This window comes from Lutra lutra, chromosome 12 (genome assembly GCF_902655055.1).
Source record: "Lutra lutra chromosome 12, mLutLut1.2, whole genome shotgun sequence".
Taxonomy (NCBI): Eukaryota; Metazoa; Chordata; class Mammalia; order Carnivora; family Mustelidae; genus Lutra; species Lutra lutra.
Window position 1 is genome coordinate 34,732,782 of NC_062289.1, and position 23,282 is coordinate 34,756,063.

Consider the following 23,282-nt stretch of genomic DNA (forward strand, 5'->3'; position numbering starts at 1 on the left):
AAAAACACAGGGACACAAAGCTAGAGGAGAGAAGAAAATGCTACAAATATGAAGTCAGAGGGAAACAAAACAGTAGGCATTTTTGGGGTATTCAGAGATGGTCTCATGGAAGGAGTGAGATTTTTATCTGAACCGTATTCTGTACAAAATGTGGAACTGAAAGAGTTTTTAAGCAGAGATAGACTACCTTAGAAGGGTGATTCAGTGAGATTAACTTGGAGCTGTTGAGTCTGAGAACCAGGGGGCAGAAGGAGAATAAATGGAGATTTGTGGAAGGCTGCCTTCTTAGTAGGCTGGGGCTACGAGGTGTCCTTTGGATTATGGGACCAGCTGAGTCCGAAATGATAAAAATTAGTTCTGGTTGAGAACTGAGAGTGAGTACTCCAAGCAAATGCAGAAAGTGCCCCCACGTGCCTGCCATTAGAGAACTCTCCAAAGCCTTAAACCACATGTGACTTGTGTGTGGAAACTATACATGAATGGTATATTAAAACATTGTGTACATGCACTAGGGTCACGGTTTACTGGAGAACATTTCTGTATTTTATTTTATTCCCACAGTGCTATGAAGTGGTTAATATTAACTCTGTATTCTTGATGGGGTTAAGGAGAGCCAGTTGCTCTAGTTAAAGAAACCAAACCAAACCACATGGCAGGGATGGCACTCAAACCCAGGCCTTGGTTCGGATTTCAAGAATCATATTCTTCTCACTCACAATTTCCGATTTCCAAGTCAGGAAAAGTAAATTTATTAGATCTCCACATGCAAATGTGAAACTTTTCTATGTTCGTTAGCTAATGAGATGGATTGGGAAGCAAAAACAGAGGCTTAATTGCAGTTCACAGGGTGAAAATGCACCATGACTGTAAAGGGCGCTTGCCTGTGACAGGTGCTACTTAACAATTCATCATCTATTAAGGCAAGGCCGTGGAAAAATACAATAAGACTGTGAATTTCAAGAATCATAATTCAATTTTTCAAGGAAACAGAATAGATAGCATGGAGACTATGAGGAATTCAGAAAATATTTATGACTCCTTATTTGGTTGACATTTATTTATTTGGTTGTTTTTCACTTTGCTGTCCCCTCCCTTAACCTTCTCACAGTCGGGTTTTTCAGCATAAATATATTCACATGTCCATCAGAGGAGGCCTGACTTGCCTTCCCGAGACAGCCAGGTTTCATTGCCCCTGCACTGTGTCCATCTTTGGCTCTCCTTGCTTTCAGGGCCTTGCTTTCCGGCAGCTCCTATCTCAGCCTGTCCGTCTTCATACCTGCAATCTCTGCCCCACCCCAGGCGAGTCAGGTGCCTCAGGGCCCCCTGCTGGGTGATCTTCAAGACAGAGCCATCATCACTCTAAGATCAACCTGAAAATCAGTATGCAGAACCCTAACCTGAATCCCCATATTACTCCTAAGGTCCACTAAAGACTTACCCTTCAGTGTCCTGGATCTGAAAATGGAATTCTTGACCCTAAGTGTCCAAGTCTGATTTCCTGTCTGGTCTTCACACTTGGACTGACCTTCTGCTTCAACTTATGCCTAGGGATCTTATTCTGTAAAGGGCTGTGCTCTTTATTTTTTTCCAAACTCTTTTTATGGGAACTGGAAAATTTCTCATAAAACTCCTCATTGGCATGATAGACAAGATATGCCCATGGGAATTCCCATCAAAAGGCTGCAAAAGGAAGGGATACTGACCTTGAAGCTCCCAGTTTTACCCAAAGGGCCACCAAGTGAAAAAAAAAAAAAAGAGCAAATAATAAATATTTAAGTATTTCAATAATACCTTATACATGATTTCAAATTTCATGAAAAACAAAAACAAAAACCAGTTCACAATTTTACAAGAACAATTACAAACAAAACAAAACCCACTAACTGCAATGGAGTTGTTCCCCCTGGTGGGGGCAGAAAGAGGGGTAAGAATGGGTAACAGTAGCAAAAGCCAGTCTATCAGTCAAGAGACACTTCTTGAGGCTCAGTGATCATAATGTGCCCTTTTGGGAGTAGTATGACTGAGTGAAGCCTCTGACATCGGCAACAGCAGAAGGGGGAAAATGGATAGTCCTGGTTTATTATTGTATTTTCTTCTAAATTTCAATTTACCTATCCATTCTAATTCACCACTTAAAGCAGGTAAATTCATTCTGCAAATATAATCAAGGGATGTTCATATTGCATTAATAGATTGCTTTAGTTTTGTACTTCTCACAACTTAATTATTTAGAGTCCAAGTCCCTTATTCAACATTAGCATATTAAGGCAAAATCTAATTTGCAGTAAGCAGCTTGAGGCCACAGAACCACTGAAAAGAGTAAACGGAGGCGAGTGAATATGTTGAATTTTTTATCTCATCAATGCATCCAGTAGCTGATGGATATATTCTTCACTTGCATCTATATTCTTCACTTGCATCTTTTAGTATTTTAGTTCAGTAAAATAGTGTGTGTAACTTGGCAGGTTTGCTTTCATTTTAAGAATCTTTATTAGTTTCCTTTCTGAATAGAGGGCAAGGTCTGTCATTGGGCTAAAAATAAATAAGAAAGGGGGAAAAAAAGAAGAAAGAACATCAGACAAGTGAAAGTAATGAGCAAAATTTGATCCTATAAAAGATGACTGGTAATTGTTTAATCATTTACTCTTCTGGGCCATCGATTATCTAGCAGTACTGAACATGTCTAACTCACCCATCACTTACCAAACTGCTCCATGGTCTACCTCAGAATGTATACTAAGATTGTGATGGGCTGTGTTAAATTAAGTAAAAGGTAAATTAACACAAATCTGAAGATATTTCTTTTTTTTTTTTTAATTTTTTATTTATTTGACAGAGAGAGAGAGAGATCACAAGTAGGCAGAGAGGCAGGCAGAGAGAGGAGGAAGCAGGCTCACTGCTGAGCAGAGAGCCCGATGCGGAGCTCGATCCCAGGACCCTGAGATCATGACCTGAGCCGAAGGCAGAGGCTTAATCCACTGAGCCACCCAGGTGCCCCTGAAGATATTGCTATAGAACACCCACTATGGGCCCAGTCATTTACCAGGAACTATTATTGGTAATAATTAGAAGAGAAATGTCAAGTTGTCCCTCCCCTCAATGTTCTTGGGCTTTAGATAAGCACAATCTTCCACACATTAAACAATCATACAGCAATGTGGCAGTGTGGGTTCAAGAACTGACTTGTGTCTTTATACAAATTCTGGACTTGCTTGAAGACTTAGAGATAGAGAGTTCAGGAAGGGAAAGTTCATTTTCAACTGCCGGTAAGTTAACAAAGCATGGAGAAGGCCGTGACCTGGCTAGGCAGAAACATGGGATCATCCTTGCAATTTGGATCTGGAGGGAGGGCTATGGAGGAGAGATCAGCCTGAAACTCTCTCAAACACTTTATGAAGCCATATAAGTTTGGCCATTAAAAAGATAACACACACATATAATGATTGTCTCCTCTTAAAATGAGATCTAAGCTCTAGTTTGAAGCTCCAGTGATGGGTAATTCAGTGGAAGCTGCCTTCGGCAATTTGCAAAGTACTGTCTGAGATGCAGTGTTGCTGTTCCTTAATGATTATATTTGTCTTTAAGGAGAAGAAATGAGTCATGGTCAAATTTCACAAGTTCATGCATTAGATTGACTGAATTATCCACCATGTCCAGTTTCTAGACTCTTCTAACTCAGTTTGACAAAGAAATCCAGATTTTGAGTGACCCTAAAACAGATCATTAAGAGAAGGTTGTGAGAAAGACTTGAAAGCAGGTTTTATATTCCTATTACACGAAAGTTTGCAATCAGCAAGTACTATGTTTAGATAAGACTATTACACGTTTTAGAGAGTGGCCATGGTGGCTCTAGCAAATAGTTCACCGGGTTTGTGAAACACATCTCCATCTCAGCTTCGAAAGCATATGCTCTTTCATAGTCTTCACTGTGGAACCCTGGAAACAGTAATGGCTTTGGAGACAGACAGCCATTGCTTTAAATCTCCACTCTCCTCTTTGTGGTTTATCATCTATGTAACCTTGGACGTATCTATTCCATCCTTTGGGTTTCTGTATACTTATCTGTTACAGGGTTGCCATGTTTATTAAATGCTGTAGTATACTGAAAGTTTAACACAGTGCCTCAAATAGAGTAACCACTCAACAAATGTTAGTTGCTATTCTCATTATTATTGTTATTAGTATTATTACTTCTGTTGGACACTTGCCATTACACTTTTCTTCTTTGAAGGACCTTATATCCAATCCTCCTCAGTGTGACTTGGAAGAAACCTGATCATTTAAGCAGCTTGTAGTGGTGCCAGTGACTTTGCCAGACACTGAATTACCATCTGCCTCTGGCCAATGAAGAACTGAGGAGAGGTCTACAGGGGAATTTCTTCGCAAGGTTCTTTTACTCCTACAAAGGGACATGAAAGATCGTCCCCCTTTTCTTACATGTTGTATCCCTGCATATGACACTTGGGACAGAGATAACCATGTGGAACAAATGAAGGACACTGGGCAAAGTAAAAAGCAACATACAGAGAAAGAAACATGTAAAAGATAGAAGCAACCTTCTTCATATGTCAACATGGAGCCAATGAATTAACCTATTAATGGAGCTGAGTACTTGCTGTTATCGAGAAACTTAAATTTTCTTTATTTTAAATGATAATTTAAAGCATATTTTCTGCTGCCTGCATCCTCAAGCATCCAAAATGATGCATTACTAAATATAGTTATGTTTTTCTCCTGGAGACATTTCTTCCACATATAAACACACATACACAGACATATATGAAGACATAAACATGCGAGTGTGCATACATGACACAGACACACACACACATGAAAGAATAAGGCTGACATATAGGAAGACCAGTCCAATGTCTGACACTACTGAATGGTCAGCCTATTAAAAATTCACTTTATTTTATTTGGCTCTGATTGACTAAGAGACTGCTATGGTAAATGATCATGGTTTGTACAAAGATGAATCAAACAGTCTTTTCTCTCAGCTGACTTATAATCAAACACAGAGAAAAAGTACATAAACAACTATCATCCATGGCTGGATATAGTATCTTTCGGAGGAAGGTGTAAGGTTGAGAAAGGAGAGAGCACAAGAGGAATGTCATGACCTTGGACAGTAGAAGGATCTATTTGTATTACAAATAATATGCATTCGTGTTCTGTGTATTTGGCATTATAATTAATTAGTATTTTAGTCTGGTAGAAATGGTGCCTCTTCTTAGGGATGATCACCAACATCGAATTCTTATTTTCCCTCTGATGTTCATCTTTTTTCCTCAGCCCATTTATTATATATTAAATCCAGAACAGACACACTGGCCCTTACCTCCAGACATTCTTCCTAGATCTAATGTTTATGGTGTGGACTGAGTTTTAAGATTCAGAACCTCTTATTTCCACTTTGAATCTTGAAAATCATCTTTTTAAACTAAAAAGCTGAGAGTCAACTTTTTGTCCTTCATTGTTCTACTCTGAGTTCCCATCCCTGAGGCAGAAAACATACATGATCCTGGACACTACAAGAAAGAAAAGAGGGGTAAGGAAAGTTTACGAGGAAAAAATGAATTGCATGGAATAAAAAAAATACATAGAAGGATGCAAAATACCACATCTTTCTGCAGAAGGAAAAGGCCTAGAAGAATATGAGCTAGCAACAGAGGGGACATGTCCTGGAGGAACTATGCTGAGCAGATTTTTAAAATAAAGAATGGTATAAAAGAAGACAAGAGTATATGATTGGAAGAATGGGTAAAGAAAAATGGTAAATTTCCTATGACTACCTGGGAAGACTTAGTGGTGTACAGGCTCATTTGGGGCAACTTCTTTGAAAATAGCTTCTGAGTAATATAGAAACTCACTACCCCTTAATTTTATGCAACAATACATCCAGGTAAAAATACCGAGACATCAATATGGCAGGGACTGGCCTAGATTCTTCTACATACACAAAGATTCAGTGAAATAGATCATCCCAAAGCCTTAAGCAGAATGCCCTAATTGAATCAAGTTGAGTGATAGGGAATGAGTGACAGGACTGAAATAGTATAGAGAAATCTAAGAAAGTGGATTCAAGGCTGAGGGACTTTGATTTCACCCAGTAACTGATCTGTCCACTAATGCATCTACATGTATGCATCATCTTTGTCAGATCCATCTTGTCTGTTGTCTAAGCCAACTTTTTCACGATTTTTGCATGCAGTTGTTTTTCCCTCAGCTTTCTTCACTTCACGATAGAGATTCCCTAAGAATATGTTCCAGTTCCCTCTCCCAGGCTGCCACAGCTCTTTAAGCAGACATTTGAAGAACTGTCAGAATCAAGGGACAGAGAGCCGAAAGAGCAGACAAGGGAAGCAGAAGGCAGTGCAAAAAAATGGGAAGTGCTGCGGTAGCTGGCCATTGTGCCAATTTCATGCTTTCACACCTTTGAATGAGTGTTCAAAGTGTTTCATTTTGGAAGCCTCAGACAGTGGAGCACTGATTGCAATGGCTTCAGGCATTTCAGGGCACAGCTGGCCACTCGGCCACCCCTGTGTCCGTGGCAGTTTTCTAAAAATAAGGGAAATAAAATATAGGTTATTTTCAGCTCTGATGGGTGAACCTCACTGTGAACAACTGCAGGATCAGTGTTGTTTTGTTTTCTTTTTTTTTTTTTTTTTCCTTTTCTTTCATTTTCTTTTTTCAAACATAGCCCAAGCCACATCAGCTTTGAGCAATATGATTCTTCTTTCCCATAGTGTGGAAGAAACGGCAAGAAAGAAAGATGCCATTTTAGATAAATAATAACAAATTTGGAGCCTGAGTTATTGCAACAGTTGAGCTAGTCCCAAATTCTGTCTTAAAGAAAGAGAAAGGAAAAAAAAAATCTGGGGGAAGGGCAGACAAATGTGAAAAACTAGCTGTTGATATGTTACACTTATCTTAAAAACAGAAACAAACCAAAAAACCCTTTTAAGTGAGTTGTTTTATATAACACTATTGTTTATTCAGTGTAACTAGTTTTTATTAAGCCCATTTAAATATTAAGTTATACAACATTTTATAATAATGAATGTAGTAAATAATGTCCCCAAACTCTGTTTTGATATTTCTCCATTTGAGAGCTAGATGTCTGAAAACCTGAGTTTTAGATCTAGTTCTGCTGCTTATTAGTGTGTGGTAGGTACACTTGGCAAGTCACTTAATTTCTACAGGACTTCAAATTCTATATTAAATTGAGAATTAAAGTTTTTTTTCTTTTAGAATTAGTCAAAACTTGAAGAATTTTAGAGGTTATTTAATTAATTTTATTTACAAATGAGAAAATTACTGGCTCACACAGTTGATTAGTAGAATTTTTTTTAAAATTTATTTCTTTATTTGAGAGAGAGAGAGAGAGTAGGTTGAAGTGGGGGAAGGGGCACGGGAGAGACTCTTTCAAGCAGACTCCATGTGGAGCATTGAGGTAGAAGGCAGGGCTTGATCTCAGGACCCTGAGATCATGACCTGAGCCCAAACCAAAGAATCTGATACTTAACTGACTGAGCCAACCAGGTGCCCCAGTTAGTAGAATATTTTAATAAGCTCCCAGCTGTCCTAACTACTAACATGTGTGTTTTCACATTATTGCTCTCATCATTTTTGCTTCACAGAAGGCTTCCATTCCTATAAATCTCATCAACTCATCCCAGCCCCAGCCACCAATATCACAACCCGTCTAATATACTTTCCCAAAATTTACCACCTTTTTGGAACTCCCTCATATATCTTAGTAACATTTTCCTAGTTTCATGAACAAACTAAGGACATCTCCATCCCTGCAGCCTTCCCTGACTTCCCTTGCAAACATAATCTCTTGTTCTTTGGAACTGAGTAGCACCTAACAGCTCTATCACTTAAGTCATCCATCTACAAAGTCAATGAATAATACATACAGCTTAGGCATGACAGAGGAGCCTGACTCATGCCTACTTTGTGTCCTCAGCAACTAGAACTGTGTCTTTTGTCACAGTTTCCTTATATGCAAAAGGAGAATAACAATATTGCCTATTTCATAGAACATCTATGAAGATTTAATTTTATACATACATATCAACCTAAAGCACTATTTGACCTATAGTAAGCTCCCTATTAGTCTTGGTACTTACTATATTATTTGTTGTTGATGATGATAAGGATGATAATGATGATGCTTAGGAAAGTGAAAAATTTTCTTCTGAAGATTTGCTGACTAAATCCCTGAACTCCATTCCTAATAGGGACATGTTAGCAAGTAAAGAAATAATTAGGCTAAAGGCTTCTTCATACTTGTATAAGGAGAATTCCATTTCTTAATTCCCTCAATACTTGAGATTGCCTGAATTTCTTAGAGCCAAATTGAAAATACAATAGGATGTACACTCTGGAGCAGTTAAGATTTCACTGCTTTGCTTTAGGGTTCTGATTTCTTATACCTTTGGTTCATAGATAATAAAGCTGAAGATCAGGTGACATTTTAGGACTTTTAAGAAAGTACTTGATCCTTATAAATTTTAAAGACTTATATATGCATAGATACAGTGAGGTGGGGGGCAGGTGGAATTCAGGCTTCCTTTTCCATCAGACATCGGTACCAGAAATATCTTTTCTTATATCTAGAGTTGCTGGAAACTTTATATACTAAATTAGGAGCACAACTCATGTATCGTGTTATCATGAGGGCACTCACTCATGAGAGGCACCATAAAAGTTATTCTTAACTGAGAGCTCAAGATATTAAGAGTTCTGTCAAAGCTCTACTGCTGAGTATGGGGCAAATTATTTCTTCTTGAGTTGGTTTCCTCATCACCAATCATTTGGAGTCCAGCTTGACTTAGTTTCTTTTAAGTTTAAAATTCTGGAAAATGGTATCTTTGGATGAAATTTAACAGACTAGTTTCAGACCAAACTTGGGCAAATTTTGTGCTGCTTAATGCCATAGGTACTTCCAATAACGGACCAATGTTTTGTAGCACCAACCCCATGGTTAGAATTATAAGTTTTGTGATATGTTTTTACAGAAAAAAAAAAAAAGAGGACGGATACATCATCTTACTGCCCTCTTTCTAATCGCTAGAGTGTGACAAAGCAATCTTTTGTGCCTAGCACAAGTTAAACAACCAACTCATCCACATAATGTGACTGAGAATGTGCAGGGACCCTAAAAATTATTGATCATGCATAACACTGAAAGAAAAAAGGAAGTCTTTTCCGATAGGGTATCTTATTTTACAGCTAAGACTTAAATATATGAAAGTATACATAGTCCTTAACTCCCTTCTCTTTCTTTATATTGGAGGTAGATCTTGTAGACATACATTGTCGGTTTAGAGCACTGGTATAGAATAGTGTAATGTTTTTTGTATCATATTGTAGTGTGGTCATTTGAAGAACTATTCTTTTGGTTCATGATTAACATATATTTGCATTCTTTAGAAACAGCCATTGATCTCTTTATAGGTATTTATATCTATAGCCCTGTATCTATAATCTTTTTGGGAAAAATAATATCACTTTGTGGTTATGAGTTTATACATACTACCTTTCCAATATACTATATGAAATTTAAGGATAAGAAATATTTCTTTCATATGCATGCTCTCCAAGATCTACTACAATATCTGATACTTAAGGTAACCATCTGTCCCAATTAGCCTAAGATAGCTCTATTTGATGCCCATGGTCCTAGAATAATTATAAGTAGCACACCCTTCACACATAAAAGAGTTCTCATTAGATGATAAATTATTTGGTCAACCTACTTACACATACAGGTTCCCCATAAGTACTTGTAAATGACAAATCCCCTGAATAAGACCCCCCTCCTTTGTTTGAGTTTCGTGTCTATAATCCATTTTTGTCATGGAACTCCAGAGAGCAGAGGGCAAGTCATATGGAAAAACAGGAGAATTACTGAAAAAATTATAAAAATGTATAGCTTGATAATGAGTTTAGAAGTCATTTAATCTTCTACTCAAAGCAGGGATTCTTCTTCACAATCCCTCAAAATGACTATGTATCTTTAGTTGATGAATTTATTATATCTCTATGTGTTTGGCAGGCTTTTTCTTAAGTGCTAAAATGCAGCAGTGAATAGAACAGATGTGTTACTTGCATTCATGATGCACAGCACTACATGGAGGAAATAGACAATACACAAAAACATCAAACACATAAACATATGATAGAATTATGATATTAAGGAAGTGTAAAGTTTCAATGAGATCAAATATCAAGGTTCCAGTGTAGATGGAAGTGACAAGGGGTCAAGGTAGGCCTCTCAGGAGAAGTAGCATTGATGGTTGGACTTGGATGATAAATAGCACAAAGTCTGCAAAGAATGTGGAGGAAGAGTGTTCCTGGATGAAGAAATAGCATATAGTGAAGTTCTGAAGTAGAAAAGAGCTTTGAGATTTTAAGAAACTGAAGGATGCCTAACAAAACATGATGGAAGCTAGTGTTGGAGATGAGGGTTTGTACAAACTGACATTGAAGTGGGAGGATGAGGCCAAATCATGTGTATCTGGGACCACAACTGATTCTTGTAGCAGCCCATTCTCTAATTTTGCCTCAATCTTGATCAAATTAATAGGCCTAGGAACTACTGCCAGAGGAACAATACCCATATTTACAGTCCACAGCCTTTCTCCACCTTTAATGTTTCCTTAACATTAAATATTCATTCACTCAAGGGGTGTGGAGTGGGGGCAGGGACATGGGGGTAGAAGAGGAGAGTGAAAAGGAAGGCCAGATTCATTATTTCAAAGAAAACCATTCCAGTCACTGGGACTATCTACTCATCCCTTGTTTTCCTTACTTTTTTTAATTAAAAAGGGCATTTACATGCTAATTGGATCTTTATTCCTTGAGAGTCCCTCTGCTCTTGTAAAGTCTTCCTCTTCTGAAGCATTTAATCCCCAGCTTGAAACATCACTGTTGATTGCAATGGAAAGACTGTGATGTCACAAATGGGGGATTATGACTTCACAGGAGAAATAAGAGAGCAAGACAGACAGTTTCAAGAGACCAAGATCTTTTATTTATAAGAATGTCTCTATTAATCAAAAGGTGACAGAAATACCAAACATATAGAAAATGACAGCAGAATCGTAGCTAAATAAAATGTTCTTCAAAATTATCCTGGCAATGTCACTTTCTCTTTAGACAATTCCTGAGAAATGCTATTGCAGAAGATAGGTTTGAGATTCCAAATCTCCCTATACTCAGCACTTGAGAAATACTTAGCCCTGGGGTAATCGAAAGTATAATCAGGCCACAGAGCAAGCTCTGCCACATTTTCTCTATGATATAGAACATAATGCTACCCATGGCCCCTTCATGCTGCTCTTTAGTTGGGTCCCTGGAAGAGAGCTCACCTCCACTGCATTTCACCAGTGAAACCTTTTGGTTAAGAGGTGTATTTTGGGGGAGGCAGGGTGGCAGGTGGTTAAGTACAAACTCAATTTCTTTAATAGATACAGGCATTCAAATAATATTTTTTCTCTTTGAGTGAGATTGGATAGTTTTAACTTTCAAAGAAGTTGTCTATTCCATCTAGATTATTAAATTTATGAATATAGAATTGTTCATAATATTCTCTTGCTATCCTTTAATAACTGTAGGATCAGAAATGATGTTTCTATTTTCATCCCTGATATTGGTAATATGTGTCTTCTCTATTTTTTTAATGATCATATTGGCTAAAGATTAATCACTTTTATTTTTCTTTTCAAATGAATGGCTTTTTGTCTTTATTGTTTATCCCTATTGTATCTCCATTTACAGTTTCAGTTATTTCTACTCTTATCATAGTATATCATTCTTCCTGCTTGCTTTAGGTTTAATTTGCTATTCCTTCTTTAGTTTCTTAATGTGGTAGCTTAGATTACTGACTTCAGAACTTTCTTCTTTTCTAGCATACACACTTAAAACCATAAGATTCCTGTTAAATGAATTCTGATGTCCTGTATTTTAGTTTTTCTTTAATGCAAAAGATTAATTTTTCCCCTTGATATTTCCTCTTTTGCCATGGTTATTTAGTACTGTGTTATTTAATTTACAAATATTTGGAGATTTTTTATAGATTTATTCCTGATTTCTAATTTAAGTATGCCATGATGTGAGAAAATACTTGCATTATTTCTGTTTTTAAAATTTTCTTAAGTCTATCTTAGCAGATGCTCCATTGCCATTTGAGAAGAGTTGTTGTTGCTTGAGAGTTCCACAAGGTCAAGTTGGCTAATAGTGTGTTTAGGTAATAAATATCTTTTCTAATTTTTCTGCCTACTTGTTCTATCAATTATGGAGAAGGTAATGCCGAAGCTTTATGTAAAATTTGGATTTGGTTTATTCTTCCTTCAGATCTACCTGGTTTTAAATTGAGGTATAGTTGACATACAATGTTATATTAGTTGACATTGAATATTATATTAGTTATGACAATAGTCACTCAATATTTATATACATTACAAAATGCTCACCATGACAAATGCACTTGCCATATAAAGTTATTGATATATTATTGACTATAAACTCTATGCTGTATTTTTCACTCTATGAGTTGTTTATTTTATAATTGGAAATTTGTACCTCTTAATCCCTTTCACCTATCTCATCCATTTCCATACCCTCCTCCCTTCTGGTAACCACCAATTTGTTTTCTGTCCTTATGAGTCTGTTTCTATTTTTTGTTTGGTTGTTCATATGTTTTGTCTTTTAGATTCCACATATAAGTGAAATCATATGGTATTTGTCTTTCTCTGTCTTATGTTACTTAGCATAATACCTTCTAGGTCCTTCCATGTTGTTGTAAATTATAAGATTTCATCCTTTCTTGTCATTGAATAACATTCCAATATTCCTTTCCATCTGTTTATCCATTTGTCTATTAATGGGCACTTAGGTTACATTACTTTCATATCTAGGTTATTTTAAATAATGCTGCAATAAACATAGGGTACATATTTATATGCTTTTTTTCAAATTAGTGTTTTCATTGTCTTCAGGTTAATACCCAAAGATGGAATTACTGGATTATATGGCATTTCTATTTTTGAAATAGACTGCTGTATACACAGAATGTTCTATATGAACCTCATAACCACAAACCAAAAACATATAATACTTATAGAAGACATTTGAAGAAATGAGTCCAAGTGTAACACTAAAGAAAAACATTGAACCACAAGAAAGCTAAAGAAGATATGACAGAGAAGAACTATAACATAACCATAAAGCAATTAACAAAATGGCAGTAAGTACATACTTATCAATAATTACTTTAAATGTTCCAATCAAAAGACACAGGGTAACTGTATGCATAAAAAAACAAAATAAAATAACACAATACAAAACAAAAAAATAACACCCATCTATATGCTGCTTACAAGAGACTCACTTCAGACCCAAAGAAAGTGAAGGGGTAAAAAAAAGATATTCCATGTAAATGCAAGTGAAAAAACCCTGGGTTAGCTATACTTACATAAGACAAAAAAGAATTTACAATAAAGACTGTAATAAGAGAAAAAATGGGCATTAGAGAATGATAAAGGGGATATAAAATTATAACAATTATATAGGATATAACCCAACAAGAGGATATAACAATTATAAATACCTATGCACATAACAGAAATACCTAAACATATAAAGCAAATATAAGCAGACATAAAGGGAGAAACTGACAGTAATCAAATAACGGTAGGGGACTTTAACATCCCATTTACATTAGTGAATAGATCACTCATACAGAAAATCCATAAGACAACTGTGGGTTTACCGTACATACTTTTCGGATACTGTTGTTTGGTTCATAGACATTTAGGTTTGTTATGCTTTCTTGAAGAATATATCCCATTATAATTATAATTATGTAAGTCGTGTTCTATCTCTAATAATAGTCTTCCTATTCTAAAGGATTTAGAATATTCTAAATTTCTGATTTATTCTGATTTCTCAGAATAAATACTCCCACAGTATTAAGAATAAGAAATTAAGAATACGAAAAATATGTTTTTTTAAATTTTACTTTCACTATTCTTTCTTTGATGCTCTTCCTTCCTTTATGTAGATCTGAGTTTCTAACCTATATTATCTTCGTTTGTTCTAAAGAGCTTCTTTAAGCATTTCTTTTAACATAGGTCTACTGGAAAAAAAAAAAGCGTCAATATTATCTATGAGGTTTTTTTTTTTCTCTTTCCTTTTTGAAGGATAATTTTACATGTATCCTGGGTTGATGGACTTTTTCTCTCAACCTTTAAATATTTCACTCCACCCTCTTTTTGTTTGGATGTTTTCAAAGAAGTTGGATGTAATTCTTATTTTTGTTTCTCAATAGGTCAAGGGATTTCTTCTTTCTAGCTTCTTTCAGAATATTTTTCTTTTTTTTTTTCATTATTATTATTTTTTTAAAGATTTTATTTATTTGACAGAGAGAAATCACAAGTAAGCAGAGAGGCAGGCAGAGAGAGAGGAGGAAGCAGGCTCCCTGCTGAGCAGAAAGCCCGATGCGGGGCTCGAACCCAGGACCTGGGATCATGACCTGAGCCGAAGGCAGCGGCTTAACCCACTGAGCCACCCAGGTGCCCCCAGAATATTTTTCTTAACCTTTGATTTTCTTTATCTTTGTAGCTTGAAAATTATATTCCTAGCCATACATTTTGGTTTTATTTTGTTTCATTTTGTTTTGTTTTTGGCATTAATCTTGCTTGGTGTTCTATGAAGTTCCTAGATCTGTGATTTGGTGTCTGACTTTAATTTGGGGGAAATTCTCAGCCATTGTTGTTTCAAATATTTCTTCCTTTTCTTTTTCTCTTTCTTCTCCTTCTGAATATTCCCATTACATGATATTACACCTTCTATACTAGTCCCACAGTTGTTGGATATTCTTTTCTGCTTTTTTCATCTTTGTCCTCTTTGCTTTTCAGCTTTTGAGAATTCTTTTGATGTATCTTTTAGCTCAGAGATTCTTTACTCAACTGTGCCCAGTTTATTAATAAGTCAATTAAAATCATTCTTCCTTTCTGTTAGTTTTTTTATTCCACGGACTTCTTCCTGGCTTTCTTTGGATTTCAATCTCTCTGCTTGCCCATCCGGCCTTGCATATTCTTACTTTATCGTTTAGAACTCTGAGCATATTAATCATAGTTGCTCTAAATTCCCAGTCTGATAATTTCAACATCTGTGCCTCATCTGGTTCTGATTCTTGTGCTGTCTCCTCAAATTGTGATGTTCTTGTTTGCTTGTTTCCCTTTTGGTATGTCTTACAATTTTTTCTTGAAAGTTGGACATTATGTACCGGTTTAAAAAAAAAAGAAAGAAAGAAAGAAACTACTGTAAACAGACTTTTAGTAATGTATTGGTGAAGTGTGGGAGGAAGGGAAGCATTTTGTGGTTCTATGATTAGGTCTTAGACGTTTAGCGACCCTATGCCTCCGTACTATGAACATTACAAATATTCTCAGTTTTCTCATCCCTTAGGTAGGACAAGATGGCTAGAGTGGATTAAAGTTGTGTATTTCCATTTTCCCATATGGTATGCTATTGTTGGCTTGAGATAGCTATTTCTTTTCCTCCAGACAGTTAGGATCTGATAATACCCTAGGAACTTAGTCTATGGTTAACTAGTTTTTCCTGAGTGTAGACTTTGTTAACAATGGAGAGCTCTGGCATATTTCAGAATGACTCCTTTTCCCCTTCCCCTGCTGGAGCAATGATATTTTTCTTCAGTGTTTATTATAGGAATGTGGTCAAGCTCCTAGAGGTAAATCTCACAATATTATGCCCCCCTCATAACTGTGGATTCCCCCTGGAATTTTTAATTCTCAGACTTGTCCACACAAAGCCTCCAGCAATTCTTCAATTACAGTTAAGATTTCCCTACCTGGCACTGGTACCTGTGGTCATTTCCACTCCTGAGTCTGCTCTGGTAAGTTATGATTCCAGTATTTACCTTCATGTCTCTCCACCTTAAGAGGCAAGTTTTCCCTGTGTCCTTCCCTCTCTTAAAGATTCAAGAAAAGTTGTCATTTTTTTCAGTCTCTTCAGCTTTTTGTTATTAGGATGGTGACTTCATGTTCTTTCCATGTGAAACTGAAAACCACACTTGTCCTACTATGGTTTATTGCTTCCATGATACACTGTTTTCCCTCGTTTTTCTTTTAGATTATCTACTTCTTTGTGTTTAAGATGACTTTTTGTAGAAAATAAATAAATTGTTCCTGCCTTGGCTATTGGAGATTTTTCAATTGGCCCTTTGATATAACCTTACTTTTTGTTTTTGTCTGTTTGTTTGTTTTTGGTTTTGGCACTAAAAGATGCTCCAGGCTCATCTTGCATGTCTCCTACCCAAGTGCTCCAATTAGCCATTTCTTCAAGGAATTTCAGTTCCTTTAACTGAAGAATAGTACTGAAAACCAAGGTCTGGATGCTAGGTGTGCATACTATTACTGGAGTGATTTGGTCCTGGGTCCTCTTAGCTGACATAGTAAGGAAATATATGCATGCATATATACATATATCTATAAATATTTGAGTATGAATCCATCTGTATCTTTAGTAAGTAAAACATTGGTTCATACTGATGTCTATGTTTCTAATCCATCACCAGATGAGTAATTCTAGCATTAGGTCCTTGCTTATCTACAACTTTCCATTGTAACTATAAGAAAAAGCAATTCTGTCATCTGTCATCCATTTATTTAATTGTTCCATTCCAGTATACACGCATAGTGGTTTTAGATTCACTAACTCATACCTCTGAAAGGAAAAAAAAATAACCAGAATATTATGGTTATGAATAGTTTCTTTTGCATTTACTCTTACAGATTCCACTCATTTCTAAAGTTACTTGGGTTAGCACCTAAAAAGTAGAACCCACTATCTCCAATGACATTGTTTCATAATTTTGTAAGTTATTTTAAAAGATTATTGGGGCACCTGGGTGGCTCAGTTGGTTAAGTGACTGCCTTTGGCTTGGGTCATGACCTTAGGGTCCTGAGACTGAGTCCCACATCAGACTCCCCGCTAAGCAAGGAGTCTGCTTCTCTCTCTGACCCTACCCTCTCATGTTCTCTCTCTCTCTCTCTCATCCTCTCTCAAATAAATAAAATCTTAAAAAAAAAACAACTCTAAAAGATTATTAAAATACAGACACTTCCCTGTAATCCTATTTTGCTATGAGTGTGTTTCTTTTATTATGAATGTGTGTTAGCATCTGGCCAAATGTTTTTTCTGTGTTAATTGATATGATATTACTTTTCTTTCATTAGCTGGTTGTAATAAATTCCAGTGACTGATTTTCAAATGCTGAACCGGTCTTGCATACTTGGTTGTGGTATATAATTATTTTTATACATTGTCAAATTTTATTTGAAGACTATTTTTACTAAGTATGGGATCCTGGGTTGACATTTACTTTTACCACTTTAAAGACATCACTGCATCTCCTCTTGCTTGTAGATTTTCTTACATTAACTCTGCTACACTTATCATCCTTTTTCTTCTGTAATTAATACATCTCTCCCACCTTTCAGGCTGTCTTTTTGTCTTGCTTTTCAGTAGTTTAAATGAGATAGGTGTTAGTATGGGTTTTTTACTAGTTATCCCTATTGATATTCTCTAAATTTTCTTGAAACTGTGGTTAGTGTGTGTTGTTAGTTTTGGAAAATTCTGTGCCATTATTTCCTCAATTTTCTTATTTTTCTCTTACCCTTTCCTAATTACATGTGCATATGGCAGACTGTATAATGCCTGGAAATTCTTTTTAAGATTTTATTTATTTATTTTAAAGAGAGAGAGAGAGCAAGAGAGGGGGAAGGGGAGGAAAAGAGAAAATCCCAAGCAGACTCTCCGCTGAGCACAGAGCTCAATGTGGGCCTAGGTCTTACAACCCTGAGATCATGACCCTGAGACCTGAGCTGAAACCACAAGTTGGATGCTTAACCACTTAGTCCACCTAGGCAACCTTTAGAGATTCTATTCTTTTTTTTTTTTTTTTTTTGTCTTTATCTTAAATAGGGATTTCTTTTGACATGCCTTCATGGTCTCTCATTCTTTTCTCAAATGTGTCAAATCTACTGATGGGCCCACTGAAGAAGTTACTTATTCATCTTATTGTGAATTTTGTTTTCTAACATTTATATTTGATGTATTCTTAGATTTCATCTCCCTGCTAAAATTACCTATTTGATTTCATATGTTATCTACCTTTTCCTTCAAAATTTATAATGATAATTAAAAACTCATTAAGTTTCCTGGCTGGTAGTACCAGTATCTTGTCATATCTGAGCCTTGTTCTAATGTTTACTTTATCTCTTCAGGTGTGGGTTTTGTTTTGTTTTGTTTTGTTTTTTTGTTTTTGTTTTTGTTTTGCCTTTTTATGTACATCATAATTTTTTGTTCAAGGTTGGACATGTTGTATAGGATGATAATTACTGAAGTAGTTTCATGCTGGCAGCAGAGCATATCTTTCCTTCTGTGTGAGGTTGTGTTAATCTGGTAAGGTTTGGGCTGCATTTGAAATCTGCATTGTTATGGTTACTCTCAGTGTACCAAAGTCTTCAGATTTCTCCCATGATATTTTTTTTTTTTTCTCTGCCTGATTTGGGTTCTTTCTTTTACACTGCTCCCTGGAGAGAGTCTGCATTTTCCATTTCTCCCAGCAATATTACACTGTTATTTTTAAACTAATGCTTGTTAGCATGGTTATGGAAGATGTGGGAGGAAACAAAATTTTTTATCTTAGGCAGATATTGTGAAGCTGTTCTTGGGAATGTAGTCTTCACAAATGTGCCTTCCCCTGTTCCAGATATAATGATGAACATAGCATTCATTCTATCTTACCAGCAAGGTTCAAGACTTAATTCTCCTATCTCTGCCCCACCTTACCCAGGTACAATGGGTTTTCTTACAGTACCCCCTTCTTGGGGTACCCTGCCCACTGTAGGGTAAGGCATTCTTTTTATTCTTACTTATAATACAGGAGATGAACCTGAGAGGATTTTCACTGGTTGCCTGCATTCCTCTACTTTAAAAGCCACCACAGGTTTTCACAAGTGCTCCCAGGCTACAGACTAAAGCTTTTGTTCCTTAGGGATAACAGGGAAATGAATCTGGGTGTTTTTCCAGTGTGGCCTTCATTCCCATCACTTAACTTCCATTGGGCCCCACCCATGCTCTCAGGTACACATTTTGATCCTCTCCCCATGCAGACAAGGGCTTTCATTCCTTAGGGAAGATGAGGAAACAGTGTACAAAGATTTTCACGTTTAGCCTACACTCCTCTTCCTCAACGGCTACAAACTTCCACCAGTGCCCTCTGGTTACAAGTGTTGCTCAACGGCTACAAACTTCCACCAGTGCCCTCTGGTTACAAGTGTTGATGTCATTCCCTTTCCAAATGAATGTTTTTACTCCTTAGGGGAGTGAGGTGGGATGGATCTTGACAGTTTTGGCAGTGGCTGCTCCTCCTTTTCACCACTGGCATCATGAGGGAGGTTTTTCAGGATTCTCTCAAATCTTTTCTATAGGTACCTGGAAGCGTTCTTAGAGGGAAACACCGCTAGAGTATATGGATCCACCTACATCCATGGCCTTCAGTAGTTCCACCCTCTCACAACAGGTTCCACTCTACTTTTAGCTATTCTTCCAAAACTTCTATTTAAATTGATTTATAGGCCTATATACTGTTAAATGATATCTGACCCAGGTAAACAAACATACAGGTGTTCCTATTCCTTTAGGTGCCTGTTTCTCTTTCTATTTTATGTTAGTTGCTTGCCCTACAACTTCAGTTCTATGAAGGTTTCAGTAGAAGTCACTAATTTAGTGTTTGCCTAGCTTTTTCTTTGTTGTAAAGGTGAGAATGGTGTTATTCAAAGTTTTGTATGGCTGTGAGTTAAAACCAGAAGTCCTTGAGAATGTGCTTTGACTTTTACTAATTGAAAATAGTTAAAATTGAAATTGAAATTCCTATTGTTCACAACCAAAAAACAAAAAAATACTTCAGGTTTATGTATATATGACTATAGGCCGAATGTTGATTTTTAAAAGAATAGGTTTGAATGTTTTATCATTCTCCCCACATCAGTTTTCTTGGACCTGCTCTTTCAAATTCATTGCATTATTCTGAGCTCTTGGCTTTGATGAACTTTGACAGATGGACAATGCAATGGGGCAAAGAAAATAAAAGCCTAAAATAGTCCTCATGTTATAAGAATTTATGGACACTTGAAAAATTAGTTCCAATAGGGGTATTCATCACCCCTCTATCTCTGCTCCCATACCCCGAAAAGGCCTTACAACACAAGAACTACTTCAAAAGAGCTAATAGAAAGATATGCAAATGTGGGGCAAATCTAAAATTAGGAACCAATTTAGGATTGCATCAATTTAAATGTTGATCAGTTACAAACCCAGAATAATGAGATTTTAAGTGTCATTAATATGACAACAATAGAACAGCAGCAACAATAGTAACTACAACAACAAAAGTGTTATTTGGCCTTCTTCCTAAACTTACTCGTTTATCCCAAATCGAATGTAAACTCTTTCATGAAGACTTCCCTAATCTTAACCAAAAAGAAATAATTGCTTCCATATTAAAAATCATGGTATTGCTCAGGTCAGATCTCAGGGTTGTGGAGATCCAGCCCCTGCATTGGGCTCTGTGCCAGGGACCCACCCTGCTTAGGATTCTCAGTCTCCCTTTCTCTCTGCCCCTCCCCTTCCCTGGTCATGTGTGCACACTCTCTCTCAAGTAAATAAATGAAATAAATATAAAAAACAAAGACAAAAAAAAAGACGTTATCTTTTTTATTGAACCTAAACTAAGTTAAATCTAACTACATTGTGAATCAGTGTGGACAACAATAAAGACGAACCAAATGAGAACAAGCAAAAATCTACTTACTCAAAGCTATAGCCAGGGAGTCTGAAACCACCACCACTATGTTTGGCAGACTCAAAAAGGCAGATGAATGGACAACTTCATAGCAAAACAAAGTGAAGGCTTCAGGTAATGTCCTGATTGGAGCCTATTGGCACAAAGAAGTTGCAGGTGGGCTACCTAGAAGTGGGGCATCCTTTGTGATTAGTTGGAGGTACATATTTGTGTTCTCTGATTGGTCCTCAACTGGAAGCAGGGACAAAAATTATAGAAACTTTCAGTTATTAACCAAGTCCTGGTCACTCTGGGTCAATCGTGACAAGAGTTATTATTATTATTATTTTTTTTTTTTACTTCCTGGATTATTACTGTACTTACAAGTCTGACTTCCTACAAATTCAACTTATAAATAGGTAGTAGTCTGGTTTCTCTGGCTGGTTACTGTAGAAAGTGGGTTATTTTCCTGGGCTGGCTACTGCAGGTATTGGGTAAGAATTTTATTTTTACATATGTTCTGATGATTGTTTATATACTCAGTCTTTCAGTGGCAAAGAAATAAGGGCCCCCAAAGTCTAGACCTAACCTGTTCAGGATTACCTACCCCTGGACTTCCTCCCAAACCAGACACAGCCCCAGGCCTCAAAATTAAACTTAAAGCAGAGTCATCCTCATTGAGCCCCTTCATCTTTGAGGAGGGACTGGTATGCAGGGAAAGAAATATTCAGGAAGCCCTGGAAGAGTGAGAGGCTCTGCATACCCATACTAATCACAGTGTTATGCTAGGAAAGCCCTTCACAACTTGGGTTGCAGAATATATTACTTAAATTAGGTATTTTCCTAATTCTTTTAATCCTGGATTTTTAAAATTGTAAGTGAATTTGGAGAAGAGCAATGATTTTGCATTCAGACTCTATAAAGATTTTTAGGAACCCATCGGCTATTTTCAGCATTTCACAGTTTAACATAAATAAATACTGCGATGAGACTGGACAAGCTAATGAAAATAATGTACACCATCATGGTTCTTAATGTATTAATATTATATATGCATAATGAAATCATTCTTTGAATATTAGTAAGTTAGATATTTCTTCATAATAAATATGAAATACATGAATTATTTCAAATAAAGGGTCTCTAAAGTACACAGGACACACTTGTCACTTTGTAGTAAAATAGCAAAAGACTTCCTGACAAATGAACTTTAGGGTTTCTTCTGATTTCAACAATTTTATGCTTATAGCAGATTCATGGTTCTGATATTTTAAAAATTTTTGACATAAAAAGAACGATCTTTAGTGAGACTTATTTAACACAATTAGAAGATGAAGCTTTAACTCTAAAGAAGTGTGATCAAGCCAAATGCATAAATTCCAGTTTGAATTTGCAAAATTTGAATTTATGATGAATATAAATTCAAAATATATTTTTTTTTCCTCACCATAGCAGATATCCTCTCAAAATATATTTCTTAAAGGAAAAGAAACTAGGAGTAGGCAAAATAGCTGAGGTACTTTTTAAAATAATTTTCATTTAGGAAACTAAGGAAAATTTAAGGTTTGTTTTTTGAGTTATAAAATGGTTGCTTTGGAGAGCTCATAAATCATCAACATCCTGACATTTAAACATACCTCTTAGATTGGATTTTCATTATTAATTTGCTCATTAAACCTTTTGCTATTAGAACATTAAAATGTATCTTTCCAAATCATTGTGATTTCCCAATAGTGGAGTCTAGAGTAATGATGCTCAAAATACATTTATTTGTTAGCAAGTACATGTATTTCCCATGTATTATGATATATTAATTGGGGTAAAATGTTAAGGACTAATGTGTGTGCTTCCTTCAATCCCATTCAGTATTTGAATAGAACCCCTCTTTCAGGACGACCATTTCTGTATGGCCATGGTCAAAGAAGATTTGCTTTGCTCTCCTGGAACACAGAAGAGAAAGAAGTTTAGAGAAACCCTTAACAGGAAGATTTTCAAGCTGTTACTCCATTGTTTCCTATGATAGCCCCAAATTAAGTAACAAAAATGCACTGAACACCAGCTTTTGCAAATTGGGAAATGAAGAATACAACTTGCAAATTCCCACTCCCTGCCATTTTAATAAAAAAGTTGCAAGCAACTTTTAAAATCACAATAAGGAAGAATTCAAGGCCTGAGAGAATTGATTTTGCAAAGATGAGTTCCTTTTTTGCTCTGTAAGATCTAATAAAATGTCTTTACAGAATAAAATGACACATTTCCAGATAACAACTGCAATCATGCACTTTTATTTCATCTCCACATTGATGTTACCAATATATTAACAAAAATTAAAAACCTCAAGAAACAAAATTCCCAAATATGATGGATAAAGGTACTACACAAACAGTGATTACAC